This window comes from Lissotriton vulgaris, chromosome 1_1 (assembly GCF_964263255.1).
Source record: "Lissotriton vulgaris chromosome 1_1, aLisVul1.2, whole genome shotgun sequence".
Taxonomy (NCBI): domain Eukaryota; kingdom Metazoa; phylum Chordata; class Amphibia; order Caudata; family Salamandridae; genus Lissotriton; species Lissotriton vulgaris.
Genome location: NC_141685.1, coordinates 1,164,660,944 through 1,164,673,112, shown reverse-complemented (window position 1 = coordinate 1,164,673,112; position 12,169 = coordinate 1,164,660,944). Strand labels below are relative to the sequence as shown.

Here is a 12,169-nt window from a genome sequence, read left to right as displayed (position 1 = left end):
AATTGTCATCTCCAAAAGATGTTATTGAGCCATAAAAGGGTGGTGGGGGCTCTCCTTAAAGAACAGCGGTAATCTACTTTCAAATCTATCGCCCCGTGCTAGACATCTACAAGGCGAGAGGTGTTAGTGCGGCGCTCTACGGAGCAGAGCTTTGGGGAGCCCAGAACGTGGACCAGTTATCCTGTTCAGAGAACAAGTTCCTGAAGGACCTAATGGGTCTCCCGTATAATACCCCCACTTTACTCTTACTCCTAGACATGGGTTGCCGCCCTATCAAAGACCAGGTCAGGTTACGACTCCTTCTTCTCTGGGCCCGCCTATGGAGAGTCACTGAACTTGTCAGCTATGCGGAAGGGTTAAAGGAGGTCTTATCGATGTCTGGTTGGTCCAAAATAGGATGGCTGAGGAATGTTAAGCATCTGCTTGGAGAATTGGGACTTGATGAGGCTTGGCAGTCTATGTCCGCACCCCCTAAGTCAGTTTTAGAAAAAGCTTTTTGGAAGTGGGTAATGAATATGAGAAATATTGATCCCAATTTGTGTAGAACCACTACAAACTTTTTAATAGTAAAGGAGGTAACCCTATGTGAACCTTATCTTGATGTTATTTTAAAACCTAGAGATAGAGCTTTATATTTTAAATTCAGAATAGGAGTGCTTCCTCTAGGTGAACTGACCGCTCGCTGGAAGATCCCGGCACAGACCACCAAGCATTGCCCTTTCTGTGCTTCTAGGATTGAGTCGGTCCCCTATTTTCTATTCGAATGCCCTGCATATAAAGCTCCTCGCCATAGTTGGCTTAAACCTTTGTGCAAAGAGCTGGGTACCAGACATTATAGCAAGGCTTTGCGAATCCTGAAATCTGATACACAGTCCCTATTTGTCTGTGGTATGGCGAAGATTTTAAGCTGGGCATGGTTGATCAGATCAAAAAGGCTTATGTATATTGTTTAATTTTAGTCTCTATGTCTGACTATTTTATGTAATTTAATGGTGCCATTCGCATTTTATCTTGTATGACTGTACTTTTATGGATTGGCTCTTTTATTCTTTTATTATGTCTATGTACTGCTTTTAAAGATATGTTTTATATCGAAATAAAGCCAATTTTGACTGACTGACTGACAAAGGTGCCCAGGGTTTTTGGATTCCCTTGGAGGGGTCCCAGAAATTAAGCAAAATACAGTGAAATTTTTGTTTTTTTCAGTAAAATGGAAAACGGGCTGCAAATGAAAGCCTCTGTTTTTTTTCCCTGCAAATGTTATCAAAAAGGGTTTGTGGGGCGGAAATCTCCATTTTCTCAGCTTTTAGAGAATGACAGTCTTTTGTCAGAGAACCAACATTTTTTACACAATTTTGGCCTTTTTCTGGGACATAGCCTATTTTTGCTATTTTTAGAGCTTTCAACCTCCTTCCAGTTAATGGTTGAAATGAGTTTGAAAGCAATAATGGATCCTGGAAAGCTATACATTTTCGAAAAGTAGACAAAATTCTGAATTCAGAAAGGGGTCATTTGTCTTAATCCATGAAGGTTTCTTTATAGAAACTAACAGTTAAATATTGGAATAATTGAAAATTAGTTGAAAAAAACAGCCTTTTGTCTCAACGTTTTCACCTGTAACTTCTTGTAATTTTAACAGCTCTTTGAAAGCAATGTACCGTTACATCCGTTTGACCTTCCTGGTTGTGGGGATATATAGGACTTGTAGTTTCACCAAGAACCCGACGAACCCAGAGCCAAAAACTGAGCAGCAACTTGCAATGGTATTTTATTATTTACCGGGTATAGAGCACTTATTCTTCGGAAATGTATACATGGAAACATCGGTATGAAAGACACCTATGTATTTCTCAATTGGGTACAAATATAGAGTTTAGAAACAGTATATATTTGCACATTTTCAAAATTGGGAATACTCATACTAGCATGAGAATTATTGGTCATTTTTCAAAATGATTTTTTTTTTACACAATATCTTGCATTGGGAAGGGAGAAATGCATGAAAACTCAATAGGTATTAACAGTTGATTTACAAATCTGAATTACCCCAAGTCTCCCGATAAAAACGGTACCTCACTTGTGTGGGTCGGCCTTGTGCCTGCGACAGGAAACGGCGCAAAATGCAACGTGGTCACACCTCAATTTTGCAGTTAAAAATTGACCCTTTTATGGCAAAGTGTCTAGCTGTAGTTTTTGCACCCTAGCTCTGCCGGCACCTAGGGAAACCTAGCAAACCTATACATTTTTGACAACTAGACACCCAGGGGAATTCTGGATGGGGTGACTCGACTGCCTCCCACCAGGTTTTGTTACCCAGAATCCCTTGCAAACCTTAAAAATTGGGGAAAAAACGCATTTTCCTCACATTTCTGTGTTGGAAAGTTCTGGAATCTGCGTGGATCAACAGATTTCCACCCACCTTGTGTTCCCCAAAGTCTTATGAGAAAAATGGTACCTCACTTGCCTGGGTCTGCCTAGTGTCTGCGACAGGAAACGGCGCAAAACGCAACGTGGTTGCACCTCAATTTCGCAGTCAATACTGGCCCTTTTTTGGCAAAGTGCCTACCTGTAGTTTTTTAACCCTAGCTCTGCCGGCACCTAGGGAAACCTAGCAAACCTATACATATTTGAAAACTAGACACCCAGGGGAATTCAGGATGGGGCGACTCGACTGCCTCCCACCAGGTTCTGTTACCCAGAATCCCTTGCAAACCTAAAGAATTGGGGGGGGGGAAACATTTTCCTCACATTTTTGTGGTGGAAAGTTCTGGAATCTGCATGGATCAACAAATTTCCACCCACCCAGCGTTCCCCCAGGTCTCCCCAAAAAAATGGTACCTCACTTGTCTGGGACTGCCTAGTTCCTGCGACAGGAAACAGCTCAAAACGCAACGTGGTCGCACCGCAATTTCGCAGTGAAAACGGACCCTTTTTTGGCAAAGTGCCTACCTGTCGTTTTTGAACCCTAGCTATGCTGGCACATAGGGAAATCTAGCAAACTTATACATGATAGGGTGACTCAACTGCCTCCCACCAGGTTCTGTTACCCAGAATCATTTGCAAAGCTAAAGAATTGACAAAAAAACGCATTTTCCTCACATTTCTGTGGTGGAAAGTTCTGGAATCTGCGTGGATCAACAAATTTCCACCCTCCCCGCGTTCCCCCAGGTCTCCCGAAAAAAATGGTTACTCACTTGCCTGGGTCTGCCTAGTGCCTGCGACAGGAAACAGCGCAAAACGCAAAGTGGTCGCACCGCAATTTCACAGTGAAATCTGACCCTTTTTTGGCAAAGTGCCTACCTGTAGTTTTTGAACCCTAGCTCTGCCAGCACCCAGCGTTCCCCTTGTTCTCCCAAGTAAAATGATACCTTGGGTAGGCCAAAGCAGAACAGGCCAAAAATGTATTTTTAAGAAATTGTAGCGTTCTGGATTGACAAATAAAGCACAGAGAATTCTACTGTTTTGGGGCCATCAAAGTCACAGGCCTTTGGCCCACCCACACAAGTGAGGTATCATTTTACTCGGGAGAACAAGGGAAATGCTGGGTGGTAGGACATTTGTGCCGGCACGGAGATCCCACGCAAAAATGTATGGAAAAGTGGTTTTTTTAACTAATTTTAAGGTTTGCAGGGAATTCTGGGTAGGAAAACGTTGGGGGACCCACGCATGCCATACCTCCCTGGATCCCCCGGGTGTCTAGTTTTCAGAAATGTTTGGGTTTGGTAGTTTACAAAGATGGCCGCCGAGCCCCGGGCCAAAAACTCGGGTGCCCCCCCAAAAATATAAGGTAGTTTAGCTATAGGTAATTTTTAATTCTACACTGTACGATTTGGGCCTTTTCCTGTTGCAGCCACTATGCCTACCCTGGCAAGTGAGGTGCCATTTGTATCGGGAGACCTGGGGGAATGCTGGGTGGGTGGAAATTTGAGGAACCACGCAGATTCCACAACTTTACCACACAGAAATGTGAGAAAAAGCAATTTTGTAGCAACATTTGATGTTGGCAGTGGATTCTGGGCAGGAAAATGATGAGGGACCCACGCAAGCCATACCTCGCTGGAGTCCACCGGGTGTCTAGTTTCCAGAAATGTGTAGGTTAGGTAGGTTTCCCTAGATGGCCACCGAGCCCTGGGTCAAAAACTCATGGAACCCTCTTACAAAACCAAATTGTTTTGACTGAATTAAGTTTTCAGTTCAACAGCGTGAGATTCTTGGGACAATATTGCATGGAAATTGTGACAGACATTTTCAAGTTTGCAGGACATTATGGATAGAAAAATAACTTTGAATTCACAAGAAAGACGTGACCATATACTCCCATGGTTTAACAATAGTATCTACATTTATTAACCCCTTCCATGCTGGGCCGTTTCCGCCGCTGTGCGGTAAACAAAAGAACAGGGCGGGGCCGTGACGAACCCCAGCCGTCATCAGCACACGAGCGCCGCAGAGTGTGACGGCTGGGGTTCGTCACCAGCATGGAAGGGGTTAAGTTACTTATAGCTGTAATGTACACCTTAACAGAGTTACTCAAAAGTCAAACATTCCAGCACGGCTATCTATTCCTCAAAGACACACACATACAGGTTGGATTTGGCACGAGGGCGAGTGATGTTTCAGTACATAAAATTTTATTAACAAGATATTTCAACGAAATGAAATGCTCCGTCAATAAATAAATGCATAAAAACCGAACCAGTGACTCGCAACTTGTGAGCTGTAAAGCCACCACCAGGCAGCAACCGTTTTACAGGCCATTCACGCACCTTTCATACCTGATACACACCAGACGATTGACACCATCCGGAAGGAACAGCAACACATTACAACATTCACAAAAAGGGACAAGGTACACCCTACTGCAGAATGAGAAAAAAGACAAATATTACTGCACAGCCATCTAATCCGCAAGCACACACACATACTGGTTGGATTTGGCACGAGGATGAGTGATGATTCAGTACATACAACTGTATTCGCAAGTTATTTCACAAAAATGAAATGCACTGCGAATAATTGAAAGTATGAGAAACTGAACCACTGACTCACAGCTCGTGAGCTGTAAAGCCACGTCAAGGCACCAACCGCTTTACAGGCCATTCATACACCTTTCATACATGTGACACATACAAAACATTCACACCGCTAGCCGCGGGCCCATCACATTACAACACTCACACCAGCAGACAGCGCCAGTCAACGGCCCATCACTTTCACACGCCTACATTCCTGACACTGCAACTACACAAAATGTTGGACTGCGTGGAGTGTCGCTCAACTAGCAGTGTGTGTGGTGACCAACAGAAAGTAACTACTCACACACCGCCAGCCGAGCGCCAGTCCACCCACACCACCATCCAAGCACCAGGCCATGCACACCGCCAGCCAAGCACCAGGCCATGCACACCGCCAGCCAAGCACCACTCCACGCACCCCGACATCCAAGCACCACTCCACGCACACCGACAGCCAAGCACCACTCCACGCACACCGCCAGCCAAGCGCCACTCCACGCACACCGCCAGTCAAGCGCCAATCCACGCACACCTCCAGCCAAGCACCACTCCACGCACATCTCCAGCCAAGCACCACTCCACGCACACCGCCAGCCAAGCGTCAGTCCACGCACACCGCCAGCCATGCACCACTCCACGCACACCTACAGCGAAGCACCACTCCACACACACCTCCAGTCAAGCACCACTCAAACGCACACCGCCAGCCAAGCACCACTCCACCGACACCCAAGGACCACTCCACGCACACCGACAGCCAAGCACCACTCCACGCACACCGACAGCCAAGGACCACTCCACGCACACCGACAGCCAAGCACCACTCCACGCACACCGACAGCCAAGCACCACTCCACGTACACCGACAGCCAAGCGCCACTCCACGCACACCGCCAGCCAAGCGCCACTCCACGCACACCGCCAGCCAAGCGCCACTCCAAACACACCGCCAGCCAAGCGCCACTCCACGCACACCTCCAGCCAAGCACCACTCCACGCACACCTCCAGCCAAGCACCACTCCAGGCACACCGCCAGCCAAGTGCCACTCCACGCACACCTCCAGCCAAGCACCACTCCAGGCACACCGACAGCCAAGCACCACTCCACGCACACCGACAGCCAAGCACCACTCCACGCTCCACGCACACCTCCAGCCAAGCGCCACTCCACGCACACTGACAGCCAAGTACCACTCCACGCACACCGCCAGCCAAGCACCACTCCGCCCACACCGCCAGCCAAGCGCCAGCCTACGCACACCGCCATCACATTTTGAATTTTTTTTAACAAAAAAAAAAATTTGCAAACAGATAAAAATCTAGTAACACAAAATCGGTAACTAAATACATTGCACAAATGCCAACCTTAAAAAAGAATACAAATTATTTAAAAAACACAGTCCAGGCAGTACATTTTACCACTCATGTATACTCCCAAAAATTATTTTGTGTGTAGTAAGCTCTATAACAAGCAGGCACACACAACCCAGGGTTAGAAGGACACCCAGGACAGTAAAGACAAGTCTCCTTCCGCAAACCTCTTCGCAACAGACTCTACATCTCCTAGTGGGAAAGTCTTTTGTAGATGTGGGAGGAATTGTCATGCCCCGACATCCCTCTCATACTATAGCTTTAATGGCACGTCCGTATTTAAAGACGCGCACATCATGGAACGCCGCTTTGCGTTCTTGCGTCTAGCTGGTTTTTGCTGTGGGTTCCGTCCCGACTTGTTTTGCCTGTCTTCCGGTTTCTGGTTGGTCGGTTTCGTTTCCTTTTTGTTCCTGACTCCATCTGTGAGGAGTTTTCGTGCGGCGTCTTCACTGTTATTGACGTCTACCCATTCTGACGTCTGCTTTTACGGTTTCATCTGTAATTGTTCTATTGTCCATTATTCCCTTTCCCAGTGCTCCGCCCGGCGGCCGGAATTCTCTCCGCCATCCGGCTGGGCACTGTTACAGCTCAGATAAGAGTTAGAGTCCTCTTTATCCTCATTCACCTGGGGCTTCGCCCGGCGACCAGGATTCTCTCCGCCATCCGGCTGGGCACTGCCAGTTTATTTCTTCATGTTAATTCCTACCTGTTGCTGACTCTCTTCTGTGTGTATCCTCATTCCACCCTTACCTTGGACGTGTACATGCTTTATTTTTGGGGCTCTTGCGTGGACCAAGGTGTGGTGTGATTTCAAGATTCCTTTGCACAGAATCACGGTAACAGCGCTCTGCGCTGCCTTTTTATATATATATTTCTGGAAACTTACTTGTGTGGAGACCTAATTGCATTATTGTAATACAGATATTGATGCACAATACATGCTAGAGGCTCACAAACTCGCATTCAGACTTACTGAAGAATCAGATGTTCTTCCAGTACTCCAAAGAATAACAGAGTGAGAATTACACATTCATTGATTACACTCACTAGCATAGAGTGGGAAAGATTTTTATTGTCTTTTGTCTTTCTTATAACAGAAACACGAATACCTTATTCTACCATTCCAATATGTTCTACAGTCCAGACGATTAATTGTGGTAGGTGGTGGTCATATGTGTATATTAGACATTGTGTACATCTATGGTGTGGTTAGCAAGTATAGACAGTAATACGTGTCTTCCTTTACAGCCTGCCTGTTACCAAGCACCCATCCTGAAGTTCACAGCCAAGCTCTCTTGTCTTCCCCAAACCTTTCCTTGTTTTGTTTCCCTGTTTTCCCCTGGCGAGCCATTCAATACTCTAGTGTTTGATAGAGTCGGAAGGCCGTAGGGGAAGGCTGAGAATTATTCTCCGGATTCCTGACGCTCCTGCGGAACCTGCTTTTAAATCATTACAGGAATGTAATCAGGAAAGTGGCGATCTTTCAATTGAGCCACATCCTCCACCACTCCAAATCTAGGAACACTTACTTGCTCCACAACAACAAGGCTAGATATCACAGAGTGCTGAAACTGAAGAAATGTCAACTTTGACCCAGGAGAACACACAATAAAAGCATTGAAAGTTGCTAAGTTGAAAAAATGGATGGCCAACTTCTTATACCAAAGATAAGCCTTCCGAATAGCAGTGTAAGGTTCCAACCTCTGATCTACTCTGTCAACACCACCCATGTGCTTATTGTACTCCTGAATGCACACAGGTTTGTGCACTTCAGCAACCTGACCCCAAACTGGCAGAGGTGAAGTACTCTCATCATGGATGGTAGTCAGCATGTACACATCCCTCCTGCCCACAAATTTCACAGTTAGTAGTTTGCCACAACGTAAGGAACTGCACTGATACCTCTGAAGTTTCTTGCAAACAAGCTCCTTTGGAAAACCTTTGCAGTTAGAGCGGATTGTGCCACATGCAAAAGTGTCCACTTTAAACAATTCCTTAAACAATTGCACAGCAGTGTAGAAGTTATCAAGGTACAAATGGTGGCCTCTGTTGAACAGTCTTCTAGCAAGATCCCACACAATTTTCTCTGACACTCCAAAAGTGGACGGACAACCAGGGGGGTCAATAGTGGAATCTCTACCAGTGTACACACGAAAATTAAAAACATACCCTGTCTTACTCTCAGACAACATATACAGTTTAATTCCATAGCGTGCGCTCTTGCTAGGGATGTACTGCCTAAAAACCAAAAGACCCTTGAACAAAACCAAAGACTCATCAATAGAAATTTCTTTCCCAGGAATGTAAATCTCTGAAATTCGATCAACAAAGTGATCAAGAACAGGCCAAAACATAAAAAGACGGTCACAGTCAGGGTGACTACGTGGCAACGCTAAAGAATTATCCACAAAATGCAACATGCGTAGCAAAAGTAAATACCGATCACGAGTCATAACAGCTGGAAATATGGCTGTTGCCATCAAGGGACTGGTAGACCAATATGAAGCAAGATTCTGCTTCTTTAACAAACCCATCAATAAAGCCAATCCCAAAAACTTCTTCAGCTCTTCCAGATTTGTGGGAGTCCACCGGGTTGCTCTAGAGTGGGGCCTAAGTTTGTCACTGTTGACCCTCAAAAACTGTTCAGCATACAAATTAGACTGCTCAACAATCAAAACACATCATCCATAAATAACTGAAAATACTGTATAGGCAAAAAGTTTTCACAATCCACTCTACACCCTGCATCACCGCTAAAGGCATGCAACACCGGCTGCACCATGTTAGGATCAACCCAGAGTCCAACACTTACAAGAGGAAGACTAGCAGCCTCAGACTGCAATCCAGCTGCCTCTTGCACCATCGGCACAGCAGTGTCCTCCTCTAACACAGGCCCTTCATCTGCACTGAGAGTACCTTCATCATCCGATGATTCCATGTGGAGAGAAAACTCACTGCCAGAATCTTCCCCTCCCTCCTCTCCCTCAGACGCACTGTCAGTGTCATAATCCGGCTCAGAGGAAGACTCAAGAACGGACCAACCACCTGCTGAGCAGTCATTCTACGGCTAGCCATAATTATTACTAATAAAAGTAAATTGTCACACAAGTCAACAACAACAATCACTATGTAAAATAAACAATGAACAAAATTCACCTTTATCAAAAATACCTATACACTGCAAAACAAAAGCACTCACTTGCCTGAAGCAGCAAACTCAACACCACGTACTCTGCACAGACACAGTATGGATCAACAATAACCCACTAAAAAAGAAAGAGAAAACAGAAATACACATAAGACAATGCAAAACACATCACAAAGAATTGCATGCTCAAAACAGTAACTAAATGCCACTATGACACCGTTTATAAAAAAAAATACATATATTACAATATAACTCATTTGGAGTACATAAAACAAAAATAATTTTTCTTACCTAAAAATATGCAAGTAGTCAAAACTGCAGAACAACCACTGTCAAAACCGCAAACAGGAAGCAAAAGCTTTACACTAGATTTAAAAAGAAGAAAAAACAATTAGATTCACATATTCAAAAAAACCACCAGTCCACCTGCAAAGCTAAGGGGTAGGTGGGCCTAACAGTATAAAATCAAAAGGGGAGCAACCCTTGCCCATGAGGCCACCCCCCCACCAAAACAAAAATAAAAAAAACGCTGGTGTCTAGTGGCTTCTTACCCCTTTGGGGACAGATGGGACTAAACACATTCTGCTACTCTACCACTCAAGGAGGCAGTAAAGGCCACAATCATCCTCCCATAAAAGGGGAACGACCCCTGTCCAAGGGGCGGATCCCCAGCATAAAAATAAACCCTGGTGCCCTAGTGACCCATAAAAACCCAGCAAAACTGCCCTTCAAGACAACACCAAAATGGGGATGATGGACGGAGCCCTTGAGCAAATCTAACACTCACCCCCAGTCAACTGATCTTGGTTTAATCCATCATTATTTAGCTTAATTCACCAACCCAGGTTAGACATGGTCAAATGCAAATCCGACTGACCCTTTGCACTTTGATTGCATTAAGTTGGCAGAGGTGGGTCCCTTGCTCACTTTGCCACTGGACTCAAGCTAACCTGGCTGATAACGGCTGATTAGCCAGTAACCAGTCCCATTATGATTCTGGGCCAGGTAAGATATGGCTTCGCAGTTCGGGCTGGACGGCTCCCATGAAGCATAAGGTCAGACTAATTTGCATATGGCCATGTCTGAACTGGGGTGCTGAAGTGAGCTACACCAGCTAAAACCTAACATCATGGGCAAAATATATGCACCAAAAAAGGGGAGTGAGTGACCCTTGCCCAAGGGGCCACTCCCTACTAGATTAACTCAATGGCACAGTCTGCCACATACATTTAAAATTTTTTAAATCTGCCTCCTAGGGGGCCAAACAAAGCAAAAAGGATGGCCCCCAAAAGGGTAGCGACCCTTACCAAAGGGGTCACTACCCAAAACAAAAAAACAAAAAATTTGGGTGTCCTAAAATGGCCCCCAAGGGGAGTGACCCTTGCCAAGCGGCCACTCCCCAGCATATCCTACAATTTAAAATACATTTGACCCCACCCAGGGGGGCAGACAAAGCCTTCATAATTGCCCCCAAAAGGGGAGCGACCCTTGTCCAAGGGGTCACTCCCCAAAACAAAAACAAAAAATGTGGGCTTCCTAAAATGGCCCCCAAGGGGAGTGACCCTTGCCAAAGGGGCAACTCCCCAGCACATCCTAAAATAACATTAAATGTGGCCCCCCCGGGGGCCAGGCAAAGCCTTTTTACTTGCTCCCAATAGGGGAGCGACCCTTGTCCAAGGGGTCGCTCCCCAAAACAAACAAAAAACAATAGGCCTCGCAAAATGGCCCCCAAATGAGTGACCCTTGCCCAAGGGGCCACTCCCCCACGCATTGCCAAAATTCGTCTTTTACTTATTTCAATTAATAATCTGCCCCCCCCAGGGGGGCAGACAAAGCCAAATTAAGTGCCCCCAAAAGGGGGAGCGACCCTTGCCCAAGGGACCGCTCCCCAAGCAAACAGTCCTTGGCAACTCGAAATAAATAAAAAAATCCATGGTGTCTAGTGGGCATTCCTGCTGCACGATCATGCAGCAGGACTGCAGAAAGAGACATCGAGGGAAAGGAAAACCCTTTCCTTTCCCCCGATGCCTCTTTTGTTTCAATCCCCCCTCCCCAGCCCCAAAACTCACCTCTTTCTCCTCCGACGCGCAGGAAGCAAATTGCTTCCCTGCGCGTCGGAGGAGAAAGGGAACCTCCAATGACGTCAGCGCGCCTCGTGCGCTGACGTCATTGATGACGCGGGCGGGGGAGGCAGGGGAAGGTCTTCCCCTTCCTCCCCCGTACAAACGAAATAGATCGGGCGCCCACGGGGGAAGCGCCAGCGCTCCCCCCGTGGTTGGGGCTCATGACGAGCTGAGCTCGTCATGAGCACCCGAGCACTGTATGCCATGACGAGCTCAGCTCGTCATGAGCATTCAAGGGGTTAATAGTCGTGCAATGATAGGACGTGGATGATTCAGAAAAGGGGTGGTGATGGACAGAGTGTCTGAATTATGCAGACCACTCCTACCCAGTCCAAAGATCAGGGCTTGATCCATCACCGTTTTTTAGCTCACTGCACTATCCCAGCTCAGAACCTGGCTACATGCAAATTAGTCTGTCCCTGGCCCAGTGCATCATGGGAACAGGGCAGACCAAACTACCAAGCCAATTCTTATACTGGAAAGGAAACAAGCTTCCGGGGACCGGTTTCTG

General features: G+C 46.2%; 1 protein-coding gene across 2 annotated transcripts in view; it reads left to right on the top strand.

Moving 5' to 3' along the window:
* VDR (vitamin D receptor) overlaps positions 1 to 12,169 on the top strand; it is a 1,262,566-nt gene that overhangs the window by 747,562 nt on the left and 502,835 nt on the right. The gene's annotated exons all lie outside the window — the stretch shown is intronic.